This window comes from Vulpes vulpes, chromosome 2 (genome assembly GCF_048418805.1).
Source record: "Vulpes vulpes isolate BD-2025 chromosome 2, VulVul3, whole genome shotgun sequence".
In the NCBI taxonomy this organism is placed as follows: domain Eukaryota; kingdom Metazoa; phylum Chordata; class Mammalia; order Carnivora; family Canidae; genus Vulpes; species Vulpes vulpes.
In genome coordinates, this window is record NC_132781.1 from 84,565,049 (window position 1) to 84,587,623 (window position 22,575).

Here is a 22,575-nt window from a genome sequence, read left to right on the forward strand (position 1 = left end):
CCCAGTGCTCATCCCGTCAAGTGCCCCCCTCAGTGCCCGTCACCCATTCACCTCCACCCCCACCTTCCTCCCCTTCCACCACCCCTAGTTCGTTCTTAATGAAGCGAAAATTATACTGAAACATGTTGAAATGAAGATTTGGGTTCCTGTAGCAATGTATGACACATTCAGTCAGAGAAGAATTACAAATTTGTTTCTGAGCTTCCTTACATCCACCATAAAAAAATACAAGCAATATTATAGAGGTCACTGTGTCTGTAGGATAAAAACAAAAGAGATAATAAAAAATACTCATTTTTTTCCTGATACTTAGTCAAAAAGAAGGCAGAGTAAAACTGATCTGCTCCCTTCGCCTCTCAAAAATCATCCATCAAAGAAGGATTAAAAAATATGTAAAATCCACATTCGCCAAAACGAGGGGATATTCGTAACCCTGAAACACCATATAAAATGACAGAAGAAGGTAACCAAGGAAAAGTAAATGACTTAGCTAAGATAAGGTCGAACCTAAGCAAAAATCAAAAAAGGACAAATCCATTTTCCTGCCCAGACTCCAGAAAGGCTTAGGAATTGCAGGTGCAGGTTACCCTTTAAGTCAGAGAGGAGGCAAGGGCTGAAATGGGAATTGTTTGAAAATCCTTTTCACCACAAGGAGATCCTCATGTTGTCCTGATCTCCCGCATTATGGAGTCAGACGACTTTCTCCTTGCCCTTGAAAGAGTAGGAAACCTAGTCTGGAGAAACTGAAAGACAGAGGCCCTTGCTCCGGGAACAGAGGGAATGGCTGTCGGGGGCAGAGGAGAGGTAAAGGTGCCGTGGGAAGTACAGGCCTCTAAGACGTTTCTTTGCCTGAGCTGGCTCAGAACTACAGCGGCCAGGAGATCATCGGGCAGGAGACCGTGAGACCCCTTTTCTGCAGAATTGAACCCCTCTAGGAAAGAGTCCTACAGATACTGACTGGGGACTACAATCCGACTCATGACATCACAGGGAAATCACTAACCTACAGGCTACCTCCACGCAATCTCAGTCATGCACAGGATCACCAAACGTGTGAGTATGAAAGATAAAACACGACAAGTAAAAACTAAAACACCATTTGGCTCCAAATAGAGACAGGCTAGGGTAAAATAAGAACACTGACAAGAAATTTAATTGGCACACATAATAAATATAATATCTGAGAGATAGTATAAAAGAGGATATTGCATCTTTTAGAAAAGAGCCAACTCACATTAAAAGAAAGAATATTCAAATAACAACAGCAATATATATATATATAGGAATTGGAAAATTTTATATATAATATATATAATAATAATAATATAATATATAATATTATATATAGGGGATCCCTGGGTGGCGCAGTGGTTTGGCGCCTGCCTTTGGCCTGGGGTGTAATCCTGGAGACCCGGGATCGAATCCCATGTCAGGCTCCCGGTGCATGGAGCCTGCTTCTCCCTCTGCCTGTGTCTCTGCCTCTCTCTCTCTCTGTGTGACTATCATAAATAAATAAAGAAAAAAAATATAATATTATATATATATATATATAGCAATTTTGATAGAATGACCAAAACAGGTTGGGAAAAGCTAAAATTTTTTAAATATTTATATATAAAATAGAAAAGAAAAGATAATTTGAGGAGCAATCTGAACCTCATTTCAGAAAGAGCAGAAAATACTTATGGGGAAGAAATAAAGACCATTTCTCCCATCTCGATGAGATGCAACCCAATGAGCGAAAAAGCTTCATGCTAAAGCACATCGTCATGAAATTTCAGAACACCAGAGATAAAACATACAAAAAATTTCCAGAGACTCTAAACAGGTCACAGACAAGAATGGTAACCAGAACTGCTCAAGACTTCTCCAAATCAACTCCTAAAGCAAGAACACAAAGAGAAATTCTTCCCATATCTCAAGAAAATAATTTTCCATCAAATGTTTTGTACAAACCTACATTGTTAATCAACTCTATGGGTAGAATTATGATATCCTCAAATTTTCAATGTTTCTAAAAAGGATAATGTCAATATCCATTTTCTTAGGAAGTTGCTAGAGGGTATTTTCCAGCAAAACATGGGGTAAGTAAACCAAAATAGGGACGATTCTTCAAAGCAGGGTTTAGAGGGAAGCCCTTAACCAAGAACTTTGTAAAGGAAGCCATTTCAGAGTAAATGGGATGTGGGAGGGTTATAGGAGACATATTTTTTCAGAAATAAGTAATAAGTTAGGAGAGAGGTTGACCCAGGGAGAGATCATGAGAACCAATATTTTATAGGCTCAGAGGAGAGCATGATAAGGCCCAGATGCAAACATCCCAACATTACTTTAATGCATCACATCCCGAATATTAAATTCACATATTAGCAACTGTTAGCTGCATACTGATGATCAAGTTCTTTCTCTTTCCTCTTAAATAGGCTCAGCAGCACAGATAGCAAGGTAGAAAATATTACTTTCCCCCATTGACTATTATTATCAAAGACAGCTTCTTTACGTGGGAGGCAAAATTTACAAAGTCGTGTAATGGGATGAGTGACAAAGTTCTATTTAACTATTTTATATGAAGAAGAGATTTTTTTTATTCCTAACTGAGCAGCATGTATTCAGACACTTCTCTATTTAAGACTCTCATTTGTCACTTTCCATAAATTCTGGGAGAAGTCAAACTGTGCTTAAGGCCCTTTCAGCGAACAGCTTGTGACTTTTTTCCAAGTGGTTTTTAAACCATTTCCATGAGCCCGGTATCTGGTGATAGATTTGTTTTGAGCTCTCAGAAGCTGGAGCTATCTGGGTCACTGCTCTACTCTGGACATTGTACCTCTTGACCATATGCTTTGCAAGTGGCTCACACAAGTTCTGCACAGTAGGAAACACTCTTGAGTTGGATGATGCTGTGGCATCGATTGTCCAGGTCAAGAAAAATTGTACAGGGCCCCCAAACACTTAATTTTTACTCAGGTTACCCCCTTTTCGGCAATTGCACTAGATCCTATTTCCCATGAGGTATTGAAATGTGGTCTTAAGTACAATCCAAAGCAATTTAAAAGAGAATTCACCTCTTTACACTTTAGTAATTGCTTTTTAATGTCTGCTTTCTGTGTTACTCCCTACGTCTTCATGCCTTTTAAATAATAAATTATATCATTGGGGATCTTTTAGATGGGATGGATGGTAAACATACAGGTATCAAAGATATAGGGTGTAAAATGAAGGTACGGTGTTGCTGTCATAAACACCTGATGTCACTTCCCTTTGGATTATTATCTTGCCTCCAAGAAGGCTTCTGAGGTCATCTGAATTTATACCAACTAGTCCACATGCCTAGGGTGAATGGTATTCAAACACTAATTAAGGTACTTGGTAGGCTGAGTTAAAATATGACTTCAAAAATGCAAGATTTTTATGGTTCATATTTGGGTTTCACAAAAATAATATAGGAAAAAAATTGAGATTTTACTTCCACTATAAGAAATGTTTCAAGAAATCTGCATAGAAAGAAGGAAAAAGGAAAATGAAGAATTCCTACATCTATGCAGTTTGGCATTTCTCAAGTATTTCCCGATATTAGACATTGTTTCTTATGCATATTCCTAGTTCAGGGAGAAACAATCTAAGGACAGTAGGTAGGAATCATAGAGCAGCCCAACAAGGGCCAGCAGAATCTGATAATCTATCTGAACTTGTAATATGTGTAACCTACTTTGAAAAATTTAGAAAACTCAACATTTGCATAATTGCTTTGTTCAAGTGATGGGCTGAAACCAAAGTTAACTTTAGGCCTATCAGTTCACTGTGTACATTCAACTTTACTGTGAATGAAAACCTACAGTATTTTTCCTGAAGGCCAACAAAAATCTTAATGGTTGTTAAAGCTATTCAAACAGCTCCTGGGTACATTTTTTAAAACCTCAGGTCTCTTGTAATGAATTTTTCCATCTCTTGGGAAAAAAAAAATTCTTCTTCCCCTTCTAATTTTGGTAACCCTAGATGCAGGCTGCATTTAGCAAAGGCCTCTGAAGAAAAACAAGATCTTATTATCCTAAGGATCAGTCTTCACATCAGGACACAGACTCCAAAAAAAAAAAAAAAAAAAGAAAGAAAAGAAAAAGAAAGAAAGAAGGAAAACAAAGTGAAGCACTCCCATGAGTAGGAAGATTTGTTATCTCAGTTTATTTTGCGGAAACTTGGGAGTTTCCAATCGTATTTCATATCGCAGATTGGTAAGGCAATATTGTTGGACACTGGAAATTCATTTTGGTCTGCTCTTTGTTCATCTCCACTAAGAGCTAAAATGAGTTTTGAGCCCTAGGATTATCTTTAAAATATTTGTCTGTGACAAAGGCTTTCCTGAGGACAGACTCCACATTATTCACGAAAGGTCTAGCTTTGACATATGGTTCTCTGCATGAGTTCAACTGCTGGCCGACTCCCATTCTGCGAGCTCTACTGCCAGCTGGAATCAATAGCATGCTGTACGAGGGGCAGAGCCGTTATTCTTTTGTAGAAACAGACATTTGTCTCCTGCTTCTCGAGTCATCTGTGGGCTGCACCACACATTTAGATACTTAAGCAAACGATATCTGATATCCCATTTCGTGGTTATCCATTTGATCTCCCAAAGGGATTCACTGAGGTCAGGGACTCAGCTTTGTACGATTTTGCATCTGTTACAGTTTTACAGCAGTGCTGGGCGTGATGGTAGGGGCCGACCAACTCTTGAAAACGTTGTGTAGACACTAACCACTAAATCTGCTTCATGTTCTGTTTCTACCATTTAACAGGAAGATGCATTCTAGAGTATGGATATCTAGAAGTCAGACAACCATACGTTCCTCAAGGTGTTTTGTTTGGGGGGGGGGGGAGTCTAAGGAGGGAGTAATAGTAGCTCCGTCATGACCCTCGCTGAAGTCCCATGCCCCAGGAAAGGTGGATGCAAAATGTCATGGGATGTGGAGGATGGTGATAGATATGGAAGGCTCCCGGCCATGTAATTGTCTTTTAATCTAATAGGAGATTCATTGTAAGCTGAGGTCCCACGTAAGGACCTTGAAGTTGGCATCTAAGGGAGCACAATGTAAAGAACTCACTGCCCTGATGAAGCAGAGAAGATTGTGGCCTAACGGATTACCTACGATGGGCTCCATAACGTCCCAGAACAGAGAGATAACTGTAAAAAGTAGTGAAACAGAGAAAAACTATCCTTGAGTAAAGATAAACTACGTTTTCACCATTGTATTCAATTATGGTTATAAATTACGGAGTTCTCATCGAACAGGATAAAAAGTGGGTGTTTTTTTTTTGAGAATCTTCATAAAATTCCAACCAAAAATGATGCCCTAGATCTCTTTAGCTGAGTCGTGGGACTGATGAGACACTTTTTGACTATTGCTGTCAAGATTGTGTCCCCAGAGGGGGGAAAGGTGGGCCCTGTGCTGAAAGTGATCTCTGGCGCTGCGGCTCACCATCCTGGACACTCCTCTCCCCCTCTTATTTCTGCCCTGACTGCTTTCTCCTCCTTGCATGGGAGAGTGCACCCCACTGCTTTCCAAGGAAAGAAAACATGTGTGTGTTGTGTGTTTGCTTCCCCGTTGGTGTCAGCTGTCAGTGGGCCTTTTCCGTTTGAGCTTCATATCTTTTGGGGCAGCTGGGGGGCTCAGGGCGTGACCCCGGGTCCTGGGATCGAGTCCTGCATCGGGCCCCCCACAGGGAGCCTGCTTCTCCCTCTGCCTGGGTCCCTGCCTCTCTCTCTCTGTGTGTCTCTCATGAATATATAAATAAAATCTTTTTAAAAAAAGAAGCTTTGACTTTTCATATATTCCGTTTGGAGATATTTTCACGCACTATTTCTTTGATAGTTCTCTCTTTCCTTGTATCTCTTCCTTCTTCCTGGAACTTCTCTGATTTTGTCCTGGGAACTCCTTCCTCTCCTCTTTTCCTTCCCTTATCTTCTCTGTTTCTCTTGCTGGGTGAGTTCCCTTGACTTTATCTTCTAAGCCCTCTATTCAGTTCCCACTCCTGGAATCATCATGACAGTGAAACTCTTAAGATCGTTTTCTTGTTCCTCGTTTCTTTATGTCAACCTTTTCTGATTTCATTTTTGCAAGATCTTCTTTTCTTTTTCTGAGAGTGTTAATGATTTCGCTTTTTTCTTTCATTTTTGCGGCTTTCTGCCTGCATTGTTTCTGTTTCCTACTCATTCACTTGAGTCTCTCTTCATAGTAGAGACTTTCTTGGGTGATCCTTGGATTTCTGCTCCTACTTAACAGTAAAGCAGGAAAAAGCTCACCAGAGATGTTGTGTGCGTGGAGAGGGAAACCAGAGAGCAAAGCGCTGGGCTTCATTAAAAGTCATACTATGGTGCTTTTACCTGTAGGCCAGTCTTTTTTCTCTAGAACAAAAACACCCTCATCCTTACACTGCTAGAATGGCCTAAACCAAGTAGGGAAAGGGGATGGGTCCTTGTCACTCAGTATTCAGACTTCTACACCATTGTGCTGTCTTCACTATGGCAACTCACCCCTGTGTTCAACCCTGCTTGGGATCTGGACCCCAGAGACGATCGGGTTTAACTTTTCAGAGAGGGAAATCCCCATGTCCACTCGGCTGAGGATGAAGACTCCCTGTGGACAGACGTCTGGACTCTAATTGCTCTTAGACAACTGATGTCACCCAAGAATCGAAGTACAAGGTATGTACCCATTTATTTACTTACCTACTTACTTCTGTACTTACTAACACTTTACACCACATTCATTGCTACTTCCCTCCCCTGATATCAAAACTCCCAGTTTACCTACACACTGGGAGCATTTTGAGGCTCACAGTCCCCCTTTAACTCACAAACACGAACAACTCAATTTATAATTAGTATGCTCCATCCTAAACAAGCCCTTGCATTTAATTTAGCCCTAGCAGTAAAGCTTCTCCCCCTCCCCTGACTTGGGATCTTCAGCAAATAAAACTTCTAGTCCAGCAATGAGCATGTAGTCCAGTTTTGTCCCTCTGTCCTTACCCCTTCACTCTCCCTCCAGCTTGCTTCCATAAATTTCCCTGCTCTCCTGCTAACGACGGAGGGAAAGGCACATGTTCATAAAGGACACCTTAGTGCAGGAATTGGGATGCTCTAGAGAACAGGTGTTTAAGACTTACCTTCTGGGCACCTCTGTATGACCCTGGAAAATTCCCATGTTTGGAGAATATCCATCAGAGCTCCTTGACCTGGGAAATGCACGTATTCCTTTAGATGCCTCGGTATCTGCCTTCAAACTCTGGTTTCCCAGAAGTTCTCCTCCATAGAACTCCTGAGACCCACTAACCCAGAACAGAAGATTGATTGGGTGAGGGGCTTGAGCCCCGGGTAAGGCTCCCTGCTCAGCGGGGAATCTGCTTCTCCCTCTGCGTACCCCCACCCACCCCTCAAAAACTAAAATCTTTTAAAAAAGAAAATTATATATATATAATTTATATATAATTAATAATTTATATATAAGTTATATATAATTTATATATAAACTAGCACTGGGCCCAAGGAGGAAAAAGAAAAAGAAACATACTGGCCAGGGAGTTTTGGGTACTCCTGGCCCTTCCCCTTCCTCTTTGTAGTTCCACTGAAGTCCACATTAGTGATGGGATTTGATCGAGATATCTGACTTTCCCTAGCATCATTCTCAGTTCTGTAAAAAAAAAAAAAAAAAAAAGAAAAGAAGAAAAAAGAAAAAGAAAAAGAAAAAAAAAGGCCCAGTTTATAAATTCATCGTTAAAGGATAATTTATTATATATTTATCACGTGACATAACTATCCTAAGCCCTTGGGATACAAAAATGAGAGACACAAAATAATATAAGAAAGACCCTAATAATGTCATGGAAAACGTAAAGGGAGAGCCGCAAAGCAAGCAAACAAATAAATAAATAGCTTTCCCTGTCTCAAAGAATAGAACAGACTTCACAAAGGAGGTGAAATGTAAAATAATAGGAATTCAATCACGGGTTTGGGGAAAGGAAAAAAAAAAAAAAAAGACAAAGGGCATACCAGGCAAGAAAACAGCAGGGGGCAGAAGCATGAGCTTGTGAAGTAAAAGCTGGGAATGCCTGCTAATGAGGTGAGCATGTTGGGGACAGTAGTCCTAAATGAAGCTATAAGGCAGCTTGGGGTGAGACTGGGAAAGTCCTTTATGCTGTGTTAAGGAGTTTACATTTTTCCTGTAAGTGCTCTAGACGATAGAAGTTTTAAGGGAGGGGATAGTAAGGTCAGAAGTGTCTGAGTCTGGGGACGCCTGGGTGGCTCAGTAATCTGGCACCTGCCTTCGGCCCAGGGCATGACCCTGGGGTCCTGGGATCCAGTCCCACATCAGGCTCCCCACAGGGAGCCTGCTTCTTCCTCTGCCTGTGTCTCTGTCTCTCTCTCTGTGTCTCTCATGAATAAGTAAATAAAACCTTAAAAAAAAAAAAAAAAAAAGAAGTGTCTGAGTCTGAAAACAGTGGGAAAGGAGGTACCAAAGACCAGGTGTAACCAATGCCTGGCCTATTCAAAACTTCGCTCCTAAGATTCGTTCATGAAATACCGATTGTGTTATTAGCATGGGCCAGGCCCTAGACTAGAAGTTATAGCTACAGAAATGAGTAAGGTCAAGGCCCTGCCCTCCTCCAGGAACTTCGATTCTAAAGGGAGAAAGTCCACTTGCTCAGTGCTTTGTAGACAATAAACTAGAAGTTGTAATAAAAACAACTAGAGCAGAGATGTTGGCTCATCTGATGTCCCCTATAGATGCAGGACAGGGAGAACCAGAAGAAAGAGGTGGGCTATTCCAGGTAGGTCGGTGGCTGGTGATGAGCAAGGGAAGTCACACGCGAGGCTTGTCTTGGGTGCCACAAGATGAGTAAGTCTCCACCTCAGGCCACCAGAATCTTAAAAATTTAGAGAGAGGTCTTAGCTGGGTGTAGCCAAGTAGGTAATCCAGGTAGCCTTAACACGCGCTCCTACCTTAGGGCTGGGTCCTTGGGAAGGGAAGGCAAGCAGAGCACGCAGGTGAGAGGGTGGGGAGCCTCTCCCATTGCCTGCACCCAACCGGAGGGTTAGTTGGCAGTCACGTCTTCTTGATGAACTCCTCTAACAAAGGGTCGGTAGGAAGAACTGATACTTTTGATTAGGTAATGGAGGAAAGCGTTTTTCAAAATATGATCCATGACCACTTGCATCAGAATTACCTGGAAATCTTGTTACAAAGCATTTCCAGATCCCAGACCTATACTCAATAAATCCAAAATTTGGGAGGTGGAATCTGAGATTCTGCATTTTTTTTTATATTAACTAACTGACTTTATTATTTTTTCCAACCAATGTCTCCAAATGAACTGTATTTGCATTTCTTTAATATGTCAAGTTTTTATTTAAATTCCAATTAGTTAGCATACAGTGTAATACTGGCTTCGGGAGTAGAACTTACTGATTCATCACTTAGATACAACACCCAGGGCTCATCACAAGTGGCCCCCTTCATCCCCATCATCCACTTAGCTCATCCCTACCCACCTCCCCTCCAGCAACCCTTAGTTTGTTCTCTATAGTGAAGAGTCTCTCTTATAGTTTGCCTCACTCTCTCTTTTTTTTTTCCCCTGTGTTCATTCATTTTGTTTCTTAAATTCCACATGAGTGAAATCATATGGTATTTGTCTTTCTCTGACTTTTTTCACTGAAAACAAAACTCTAGCTTCATCCACATCATTGCAAATGGCAAGATTCCATTCTTTTTAACAGCTGAGTAATATTGTGTTGGACATATCTACACCACCTCTCTCTCTCCATTCATCAGTTGATAAACAGTTGGGCTTTTTCCACAATTTGGCTATTGTTGATAATGCTGCTATAAGCATTGAGGTGAGACATCCCTTCAAATCAGTATTTTTTGTATCCTTTGGGTAAATACCTAGTAGGGCAATTGGGGAATCATAGGGAAGTTCCATTTTTAACCTTTTGAGGAACCTCCATACTCTCCTCCAGAGCGGCTGCACCAGTTTGCATTCCTGCCAACAGTGTAAGAGGTTCCCCTTTCTCTGCATCCTCACCAACATCTAATGTTTCCAGTATTATTAATTTTAGCCATTCTGACAGGTGTGAGGTGGTATCTCATCGTGGTTTTGATTTGCATTTCCCTGATGATGAGGGATGTTGAGCACCTTTTCACATGTCTGTTGGCCATCTGGGTGTCTTCTTTCCAAAAATGCCTCTATGTATTGTCTGCCTATTTCTTAACTGGACTATTTGGTTTTGGGGTATTGACTTTGATAAGTTCTTTAAAGGTTTTGGATACTAAGCCTTTATCAGATTTCTCATCTGCAAATATCTTCTCCCATTCCGTGGGTTGACTTTTGGTTTTGTTGATTGTTTCTTTCGCTGTTCAGAAACTTTTCCTGATGAAGTTCCACTGCATTTTTCGTTTTGTTTCCTTTGCCTCTGGGGATGTGTCTAGAAAGAAGTTGCTGTGACTGAAGTCAAAGAGGTTGCTGCCTGCATTCTCCTCTAGGATTTTGATGGTTTCCTGTCTCACATTTAGGTCTTTCAACCATTTTGAATTTATTTTTGTGTCTGGTGTAAGAAAGTGCTCCAGTTTCATTCTTCTGCATGTTGCTGTCCAGTTTTCCCAACACCATTTGTTGAAGAGACTGTCTTTTTTCCGTTGGATGTTCTTTTCTGCTTTGTCTAAGATTACAGAGTTTTGGGTCTGTTTCTGGGTTTCCTTTTTTGTTTCATTGATTTATGTGTCTGTTTTTGTGCCTGTACCATATTGTCTTAATGATCACAGCTTTGTAGAAGTCCAGGATTGTGATGCCTCCAGCTTTGGTTTTCTTTTTCAAGGTTGCTTTGGCTATTTGGGGTCTTTTGTGCTTCCATACAAACTTTAGGGTTGTTTGTTCCAGCTCTGTGAAAAATGCTGGTGGTATTTTGATAAAGATTGCATTAAATGTGCAGATGGCTTTGAGTAGTATAGAATTTTAAACAATATTTGTTCTTCCAATCCATGAGCATGAAATGTTTTTCTATTCCTCTGTGTCCTCTTCATTTTCTTTGAAAGTATTCTATAGTTTTCAGAGTATAGATCTTTTACCTCTTGGTTAGTTTAGTTTTTGTTTTTTTTTCCTAGATATCTTATGGGTTTTGGTACAATTGTAAATGGGATCCATTCCATGATTTCTCTTTCTGCTGCTTCATTATTGGTGTATAGAAATGCCACGGATTCTGTACATTGATTTTATATCCTATGACTTTTCTGAATTCATGTAACAGTTCTAGCAATTTTTGGTCGAGTCTTCCAAGTTTTCTACATAGAGTATTATGTTATCTGTGAATAGTGAAAGTTTGACTTCCTCCTTGACAATTTGGATGCTTTTTATTGCTTTTTTGTTGTCTGGTTGCTGATGTTAGGACTCCCAGTACTATGTTAAATAACAATGGTGAGAGTGGACATCCCTGTCTTGTTCCTGACCGTACAGGAAAAGCTCTTAGTTTTTCTTCATTGAGGATGATGTTAGGTGTGGGTCTCTCCTATGTGGCCTTTATGATGTTAATATACATTCCCCCATCCCTACTATTTTAAGGACTTTTATCAAGAACAAATGCTGTACTTTGTCAAATGCTTTTTCAGCATCTATTGAGATGATCTCTGAGACTGCATATTTTAACAGGCACATCATGATAATCCCTAACCATGCTGATGCTTGAAAATACTGCCCCCCCCCCAAAAAAAAATACTGGGCCCTGTCCTGGGAGCCTAGTTAGAAGGATATTGTGCAAGAAAAAGAACATGAGAGCACTGAGAATGGAAAGATTCAGAGAGACTTGAAAAATATTTAGGGAGTTAGGATCAAGAAGAGGGCAATATGATCCACCTATTGACCCTACTATACATAGTCTATTGACAAATAATTTAGTGTTCATGATGAACAAATTCATGCCAAGGTTTTAACGACTTACAATGCCCTGATATATTACTTTCCTTCATCTGCAAAAAAAAAAAAAAAAAAAAAAAAAAAAAAAATATATATATATATATATATATATATATATATATATATATTCTAACTGAAGATTCCTGAAGAATAAATCTGTAAATGTAGAAATTTAAGCTTCCTGACAGGTGGAGAAAAAGATATTTTAGGCTGACACAAATGATTATGATGAAAGTGAAGCATAATGCATAAGCTCCCAGATGAAGGGGCAGTCAGACAATTTAATTCTAGGGGGAAAAATTGCAACTGCCATACTTCAACTTGAATGCTACTCTAACAGCATGGATCATTTTTTATACTAAATATTTGAATTCTTCTGGGAATTAATATAATTGCAAATGTTGAAAGAAAACTTACGATCAACACAGGCCTCTAGCAGAGTCCTTGTTAATGCCCAACATTCAGTTTTCAAATTGTAAACCATGGAAGGTCTAGATATATGGTCTTCTGCTGCTGATGCACATTTTTTTTTTTTTTTCTCTGCTGTGGTATAAAAGACGCCCTTGGAAAGGCAATGCTGAAAGTATTCACTGATTTTTTCCCCAGAAAGTGGTACATCAGGAGATGCTAGCAAAGTCAGTTTTGGGGGTGCCTGGGTGGCTCAGGGGTGGAGCACCTGCCTTCAGCTCAGGGCGCAACCCCGGGGTCCTGGGATCAAGTCCTGCATCGGGCTCCCCACAGGGAGCCTGCTTCTCCCTCTGCCTGTGTCTCTACCTCGCTCTGTGTTTCTCATGAATAAATTTTTTTAAAAAATCAATGTCCTCTTTCTGTCCATGCAGCTTATTTGTCCAGTCCTCAAGAATATGTATGCTGAGATGATGTTTGCATGGTGTAGAGCATAATGCTACCACATTCTTTTACATCACTTTAGAGTTTATAGAGCTGTTTCACATACACTATCTTAATGAATTTTCAGTCCATGAGATGTTTACAATGCCATTTTAGGCATAAAAAAATGAGACTCAGAGAGTTTAAATAACTAGGCTATAGATATACATCTAGGGAGTTACAGGGCCCAGAATACTAGCCAATGTCCAATGATCTTTCTTCATGAAATCCCTTATTTTGGATTATATTAAAGGTAGAAACTTGGCCTTGGGATCCCTTTCACATTTGTTAACTAGCTCTCTCTCTCTCCTCTTCTTCCCCTTCCTTGTCTCCCTTTCTCCTGCACACCTTCCCACATACCTGGTAGGCCAACCCTGCAGGTTATCTTGGATCCTGCCAATGAGAAACTGTCCAGGTTTCCCTTTCTTTGATAACACTCTGGCCTCTGAACCTCCTTCTTGACTTTCTAAGTTTAATGGTGCTGTTGACCCATTCCTGGAAGGCCCAGTCCTCATCTAGCTGAAGTACCGTTGGGCAGTGAGAAAGATTCACACCCACCAGGTTTTTCTCATGCCTCCTAAGACTTTAAATTTAGAGAAGGCTACAGAAAGACTCAACTTTGGCCATAAATGGACCATAAATATTGTAGTGCCCCACCTGGAGGCTTCTCTTGCTCCCCTTTCCCTCTCCACTGTTCTGTCTTGACCTGAAATTCCAACCAAACAGGACATCAAAGATTAAACTCTGCACTGACCTATTTTATTTGGTTTCCTCCCTGTTCCTCTTTCTTCCCCCCTCCCTTTTTTCTCACTTCCTTCCTCCTCCTCCTCCTCCTCCTCCTCTTCCTTTTCCTCCTTCTCTAACAGGTACACGTAATCTGAAGTTTGTCATAATTCTCACCCTCCATATCAATTTACATTAAGCCAGCTTTACTTATTCATCTCTGGGATATTTCTGGCTTCTGAAAGCTAGAGTTTGTGACTCCCAATCTAGCTTATAGGTACCTTCTGCAACCATTCTCCTTCCTTTCTTTACCTGACATTGACACTTGGTCTCCCCACTGCCAGAAATGCCACCTTCCCACTTAATTTACTCAACCTGAAATCTTCTATCCTTGGCTTGCTTTACTTCTTTAGATACAAATTTCATATTCAACTTCAGCTTTGTAACGAATTATTTATTTAATTTTTTAAAAGTGAAATATGACAATATATTGATTATCAATTCTGGATAGTGGTAGGTGACATTTTTATCAGTATTCTAGGTATTTTCTGTATCTTAAAACATTTCCTAAAATAAAAAAAAACAAACAAAAATTTTAGTAATTCTTACTTTATCAAATCTGTCAGTTTAATCCTTGAAGGTAGTCATTAATTGGGTGCCTGCTGAGCTATCCCTTTTTTTTTTTCAACCCATGCATTTCCCATTTTATATATAATTTTGTCTTTAAGGTAATGAATTATAGCCTGGGATATTTCTTTCCGAAGCCAGTGTATTTTAATACCGTCTCAGGGAACAGTGCCTTGATCAAAAGGAATAAAGTTTAGGGGTGAAATATTACACATGCCCTCTAGCTCAGAGGTCCAAAGCAGGTCATGTGAAGAGAATCTATATCTGGGGGGCCCACAACTCTATGAGATCAGGAATAAGAATCACAGGTGCTTCTTTGCTGTTCTATGGCTGTATAATTTGCTCTCCCTTCTCTGGACTGTAACATTTAAGAGCTGCCTTTCTGAGCCTATTGTACATCCAGAGTGCTCCACTCCTATTGCACTTCCCACTTATCTCCTGGTCAACTGTCACATCTCCACTTAAAAATCACTCTCTCAGACAGACTTGACCTGAATTCTCAGTCTTGGTTGGGCTCTTCCTGTTATTTGCCCTTCTTGTAATTGTAATTACTTATTAAATGTCAGTCTTCCCACCAGACAACATGCTACAATGAGACAGACACCAGACCCACCTTAGGCCTTGGTACATTTCAGGGCCTAGCCCACTGCCAAGCATATGGTGGGTATTGAACAAATATTTGTTGAATGAAAGAGAGAATGAAGCAATAATGGGGTGGGAGTCAAAACTTACTTTTTTCCAGAGTATCTATGAACCGACCAACATCCTTGAGTTTTAGCTCCCTATTCCTGACCAGCGTGAACATTTAATTTCCTCACCTTTTGCCTGTGCTGAGATTCTAAATGGAAGTGTCAGAGGAAATATTCACAAACGGATGATTGTGATTATTATAATTATTAATAACTGAGGGCTTTTGCGGCAGAAGTCTCAATGTCTCTCCTATAGCTAAAGCCTGAGAAGAAAACACATAATTCTCAGGAAAGGCTGTCTAATAAATCAGGCTTCACCAAAGTTAATTAACTGGAAAGCACATGACTTGGAAAAGTCCATTAAATGTCTCCTAGATTAAATGCTGATGAGAGGCTGGACCAATACCCATGTTGGATCTCTGACTTTGCTGTCAGTCTTGTGGAATGGGAAAAGTTGGCTGCTGGTGGAAACAACTGGTTACACAGTGATAAGGAATATGCTAAAGCAAATCCTTAGACAAATGGGTCATGAACACACGTCAAAGTTTTCTTACCAAGCTTGCCCCAAGGGATATGATTCTCAGGGTGGCTATCTCAGTGATTTCTCATTACTGGAGATATTTCATGGTAAATATTAAAAGGGGGAGTGTCCGATTAAAGGATAATCAAGAGAAAGGTTAAAGATTGCCTTAGTCATCTTGGGTTGCTACTACAAAATACTGTAAGCCTGGGGGGCTTATAAACAACAGAAATTTATTTCTCATTGTTCTGGAAGAAGGGCAATCAAAGATCAACTCCCCAACAGATTCAGTCCTTGGTGAAAGCCTTCTTCTTGCTTTAGATGGCCCTCTTCTCCCCCATGTATTCACATAGAAGGTGGGGAGCAAGAGAGAGGGGGGGAGAGAGGGAGAGAGTGAAAGAAAGTTTCTTTGTTTCTTCTTATAAGGGCAGTAATCTCATTCACGAGAGCTGCATTCTTATGACTTGATTACTTCCCAGAGGCCCCACACCCTAACATCATCATTTTGAGGGGTTAGGATTTTCACATATAAATTTGGAAGGACACAAACATTAAGTCCATAACATTTCTCCCAAAATTCATGTCCTTCTCACATGCAAAATACATTCATTCCATCCCAACAGCCCCAAAAGACTTAATTCATTCCAATATCAACTCTAAAGTCTAAAGTCCAAAGTCTTATCAAAATATTATCTAGATCAGATGAGGGGAAGACTCAAGAGACAATTCATCCTGAGGCAAAATTCCTTCCCAGTTGTGAACCTGTGAAACCAAACAATTGTATTTCTCCAAAATACAATAATGAGACAAGCATAGGATAAACATTCCTATTCCAAAAGGAAGAAATAGGGAAGAAGGAGTGCTGGGTCCCAAGCAAGTCCAAAACCTGGTAAGGTAAACTTCAAGTGATCTTAAGGCTCTAGAATAGTCATTTTTGGCTCCTTGCTCGGCTCTCCAGGCTCAATGGGTCAGTGGTCTGTCCTTCCACCTCACTAGGGCAGTCGTCCTGCGCCCAGAGCTCCGCTGGGTAGGGATCACACCCTCCAGGCCTCTGGGAATAAGCCTCATTCCCACATCTTTGGGCAGAAATCATCTGAATTTGAAAGCAAGGTCATGATCTCTCCTTCCCAACTCCCTCGTGCCTTTTGAAACTGAGAAGATAGCCCCAGTGATTTCTGAATCACTTTTCAGGTTATTTTTGACTCTTCTTAGAGACTAGCCGCTGACCTCTGCTGGTAGGTTTGATTAGGTCCGTGGCTCATATCCATACTAATCTCTTTATCACATGGTTGCATGGCAAAACCTTCCAAACAAAATATCTCAGTGTTGCAGTATGGACACACTGAGAATTTTCCAAATATTTAAATTCTGGTTCCCTTTTGCTTAACCATCCCCTCTACATTGTATTTCCCTCATCTCACATTTACTATCAGCAGTCAGGAAGAACCAAGCCACTCCCTCAAGCTTCGCTTAGAAATCTCCTCAGCTAAATTTCTAATTGTATCACCTGCAAGCTTCTATCTTCCACGGAACACTAGGCCATGAACACAATGCGGCCAAGATCTTTGCTGCTTTATAGTGAGGATCTCCCTGCTTCCAATTTCAAGTAGCATGTTCCTCATTTCTGGCTGAAATCTCACCAGAATGGCCTTTACCATCCATATTTCTATCAGCATTTTGTTCATGATTTCTAAAGCATTCTCTAAGAAGACAGAACCTTGCTCTAGAGCTCTCCTCTCTCCTTTCTGAGCTCTCACCAGAATGGCCTTTAAAAATCCCTTCACAATAATCTTGGCTTCTAGCAGGCACCCCCCAACTCTTTTGGCCATTACGTGTTACCCAGCTCCAAAGCTGCATCCCTGTTCTTAGGTGTTTGTGATAGCGGCACCCCACCTCTCAGTACCAATTTCTTAGTTTGGGTTGCTGTAACAAAAATACATCTTCCCATCTTCTCATCCTCCCTCTAGAGGACAACAGCAGTCACTGCCAGGAAAGTCCTGGGTGGGGGGGAGGGCAGGGCACAGGTATATTTATATGCCCTGGCTCCCCGGGGCTAGTCGTGCAAGTATTTAGTGAGCTAGGCTCTATGGAAAATGTAGAGCAAACTGACACAGACAGGTTTAAAACCTTGCCCAATATCACAAGGCCAGTTAACAGGGAGATCGAGTTTGGGAACCCCGGGTGCTCACCCTTTTCCCACACATCACAATTTCGCTATCCAGGCAGCTGTGGCAGATGATCTAGGGCACGGAGGACACAAACGAAGTGCGGGGGCGGGGGGTACTGGAATAGTACACAAGCTCCCCACTTTCTAAAAAGCACAGACGTGTTGAACCATTCTCTGCCACAGTCATTTTATAGAAGAAAAGTAAGACCCTATCGGGTACTTCACATGTGCCAGGCACCATGCTAAGTGCTTTACTTAAATTAATTTTGTTCATTTCTCCAACTCCACTGAGAGGGATTTTAAATCCCCCCATTTTACCCATGATGAACAGAAACCCAAACCTGGCTGCTTATAGGAATCATCTGGGGAAGAGGGGACAGAAATACTGATATTTGAGTCTTAGCCCCAGAATTTCTTATTTAGCTGCTATGAGGCGGAGCCTGATAGTAGGAATTTTTAAGGCACCCCCGGTGATTCTCATAGGCAGCACAAAATTTTAATTTTTAAAATTATTTAGTAATAATTTTAAGTCAGTGGCTCTCTGACATGAAGAGCCACTGGGTTGAGATTCCAGCCTACGGTCAATCATGTGGACCCATACAGATCAAGTATTTGAACCCAGGTAGCCTGACTAGAGCATCCACATCCTAACTCGACACTATTGTGCCTCTACTTCGTGTGTGTCTTGACTGTGTCTTAGACTCACAAAGACCAGTGAGGTCGATAGGTCCATCCCCATTTTCTGGTGGACACCTGCGGGAGAAACTGGCTAACTAATCAAGAAACAAGGCAAATCAGAGGCAGAGGCTGGATGCACATACCGGAATTCCTGACGTCAAACTCATGGGCAGTTGCCCTTTGTGACTCGTATGTGAACTCTTGGGGCGATGTTCTCAGACTAGGATCTTCCGTGTGCACAGCAGGGAGGCAGAACCACAGAGGATTCAAAACACACCCCTGCTCAGAGGCCAATACTTTATCTCCCTCTACTGCAATGCAAGAAGGAATCCGTTCCTGTTGCAATGTATTTTCTCAGACACAGAGAGAAAGTGGTGAATAATGGTGCTACGGAGTTAAAAGAATACCTCCCAAATAAGACTTCAGGTTGTAGAATGCTTAAATTGATTTTTGGCCAATTGGCCTGATAATCTAGGTACCGTTTACAACATTATTTCTATGGGAAAATAACAGACTCATAAATGAACTTTTGGGTGACAACTGCAAGGTGGGGGATTGTCTGCACTGTATAAACACCAGATGTTAATATTATAAATGTTAATTTGTGTGTACAGAAAGAGACGTGTTTTCAAAATGTAAATATAAACTGAATTCATCTACTGCGGAATCCCAGATGAATATATCCATTTTTTATCTTTAGAGGCTGACAGAGTGGCTTTTAAATCTGCACCATAGCATTAAAAATTGTTTCCTTGAATTACATTTCCCTATTCTAAGCAGCTTGCATCTGTCGTGCAGCCACATATGGTAGCTTGGTTAGTGAAGTGATAAAGAATTATAGTAGGTAGCAACCGCCTGATTCAATTAGCCATCAATCATTTAAAACACATCAAGCTTTGTTTTGATGGCGAGGGCCTTTGCACCAACCAGATAAACAACTGATGCTCCCTGCCCCGATTCACAAAATGAAGATCTTTCTTGATCTCTTAAGTACGGACGCTCTCCCCTCTGGCAAGCTGGCTTCGTCACTTCCATCTACTCAGATTTTCCAGAAGACACCCTGTCCTCTTATGTCCGCAACACCCTCCTGCCCCATACCGTGTCCTCCGTGTGTTGCCCTCTTCCTTGCATGAAGGACCAGCTTAAATAGCAGGGCTTCCCAGGAGCCTTCCCAAAGGCTGCCACGTAGAATTTCACCTCCAATTCTCTACATTGCTTTAGTGTAGCAGACTGGGAGCTGGGAGAGGTCGCCTTTCTTACCAGAGGTCTCCTTGCCTCCCTTCCATCAATGCCTGATGGCCTGCTTGGTGCTGAGCACGGATGTCAGCCAGCACCAGGGAAAATGAAAGAAATATATTCTAGATGCTCCTGGTCTGGGATGAGATACAAATACATAAAGAAAATTATTATAGTATAGTAGGACCCGAATCACGTTTTAATATTTCATTTTATTTATTTGAAAATAATAGTATGTTCATAGGTCACGAAAGTCACGAAAAGGTAAAATGATGAAAATTCTCCCTTTTTCATTTTCTTCCAGTTATCCAGCTCCCCTCTTCAGAAGCAAACAATATTAACAGATCCTGTGTATCCTTCTTGGGATATTCCATGAGTATATAAACAAATGCAGGGATCCCTGGGTGGCGCAGTGGTTTAGCACCTGCCTTTGGCCCAGGGCGCGATCCTGGAGACCCAGGATCGAATCCCACGTCGGGCTCCCGGTACGTGGAGCCTGCTTCTCCCTCTGCCTGTGTCTCTGCCTCTCTCTCTCTGTGACTATCATAAAAAGAAATGCATATGCAAATATATATGTGTGTGTGTGTTTGTGTGCGTATGTATAGTATGTTTTTAAAAATTTTACCTAGGTACTGTAAAAACCACAACAAACTTTTGCAGCTTGTCTTTTTTACTTAATACTGAAATTTAGTTTATCACTTGATTACTACATAAAGAATTTTCTCATTAGTTTTTAAATTTGGATACATTCTGTTCCATCAGAAGGACATACTGTAATTTATAAAACCAAATCCCAACTGAAAAACATTTTTTTAAATTTTTATTTTATTTATTTTTTTATTGGAGTTCAATTTGCCAACATACAGAATAACACCCAGTGCTCATCCCATGAGGTGCCCCCGTCAGTGCCCGTCACCCAGTCACCCCCACACTCTGTCCACCTCCCCTTCCACCACCCCTAGTTCGTTTCCCAGAGTTAGGAGTCTCTCATGTTCTGTCTCCCTCCCTGATATTTCCCACTCACTTTTTCTCCTTTCCCCTTTATTCCCTTTCACTATTTTTTATATGAATGAGAAATATTTTGATTGTTCTCCATCCTTTGCCATTACAACCACTGTCACAGTGAATAGCCCAACACATATACCATGTATATGTTTTGTATGTACGTATGTGAGTGTTAGTGTAAACAGCCCTTCACAGTAGAAAAATGCTTATTTCGGGACCCCTAGGGAGCTCAAGGGTGGAGCGCCTGCCTTTGGCCCAGGACGTGACCCCAGGGTCCTGGGATTGAGTCCCGCTTCCCGAAGGGAGCCTGCTTCTCCCTCTGCCTGGGTCTCTACCTCTCTCTGAGTCTCTCATGAATAAATAAATAAAATCTTTTTTTAAAAAAATGTGTATTTCTTCGCATTCTTAACAATATTTTACCAAGCTTTTGATCTTGGCCAATCTGATAGGGGGGAAAAATCCCAGTATCTCCGTTTAGTTTGTATTTCTTTTGTTGTAAGCGAACTTAGATCTCTTTTCAAGTTTAAGAACCATTTGTATTTCCTTTTCTGTGAGTTTTAGGCCCAGCTTTTCTATCAAGCTGTTGTTTCTTATCGATTTGCGGGAGCACTATAAATCAAAGAAATTAACCTCACGTGAAGTGCGTTGCATATGTTTTATCCTCAGTTAATAATTTGTCTTTTGAATTTGCCTTGCAGAAATCTGGGGGCTTTCTAAAGCTAAATTTATCAATTTCAGAATGGGCAAGAACTTTCAAGTTTTAATACAAAACACAAAAGCTTAACCGAATTTTCGAAAGTCTACTTGGCTTTCCAGTTAGCGGGAAGAAGATGAAGCAAGGCTTCTCTTTTGTTCCATTCCTATATTTCAATTACATGTAATAACAGGGACGTAGGCGGAGACTAGTGGTGCTACTTAGGAAGCAGGCAGCTAACCCCGTGTGCAGGTTACTAAGGCTGCAGAGCAGAGCACCCCAAACTCAAGGCCTCAACCTCCGCCGGCTGTGCTGGGGGATTCCAGACGGGACACCCTAGGGTGTCTCAGACCCGCTGCAGTGTGGAAGCAGGGGGCGGGCCTCACCTAACATAGCTGCTGGCAGGCAGGGTAGCTGCAGGGACTGTCACCTGAACATCTCTTAACGGCGCCCTCACGCCCCCGGGCTTCTTCACAGAACCAGGGCTGCATGGCCAGGACCTGTCCAGAGGAGAGAGCCAGCCTGAATGACACCCTAAGACACACAGCATCAAAACGATACCCTAAGATGTGCAGCCTCAGCCTGAAATGACACCCTAAGATGTGCAGCATCAAAATGACACCCTAAGATGTGCAGCCTCAGCCCGAATGGCACCCTAAGATGTGCAGCATTAGCCCAAAACGACACCCAAGACATGCAGCATCAACACAACACCCTAAGACACAGAACATCACCCTGAAACACATCCTAAGAGGTGTGGCATTAGCCCGAAACACACCCTAAGACGCACAGCCTCAGCCCGAAATGACACTCTAAGATGCACAACATCACCCTGAAACACACCCTAAGATATGCAGCATCAGCTGGAAATGACACCCTAAGACGCACAGCATCAAAACAACACCCTAAGACGCACGGCATCAGCCCGAAGTGACACCCTAAGATGTGCAGCATTACCCTGAAACACACCCTAAGACGTGCAGCATCAGCCTGAAATGACACCCTAAGATGCACAGCATCAGCCTGAAACACACCCTAAGACGCGCAGCCTTAGCCCAAACGACACCCTAAGATGCAGCCTCACCTGTGCTGCATCCTGTTGCCGGGATGCTCAGGCCGAGCGCCAGGCCAAGGGGCTGCAGAGCCAGGTCCCTCTCTGGAGACTGCCCCCAAGGCCACCTGGCACCAGCGCCCCAGCCTTTCTGGAAAGCACGGTCTGCGGTCCCCGTTGGAAGCTGTGGCCCCCATATCTTCAGGCCCAGACGCCGTGGGTCTCAGCCTAACAGGCAGGACTCACCTGGGGGAGTCACTGGATGAGCAGACCCATCTGCCTTTCCTGTTGCAGCAGCTAAAGCCGGAACCGGGTGGGTTGTGGGGAGGGTCACAGAAGCAGCCT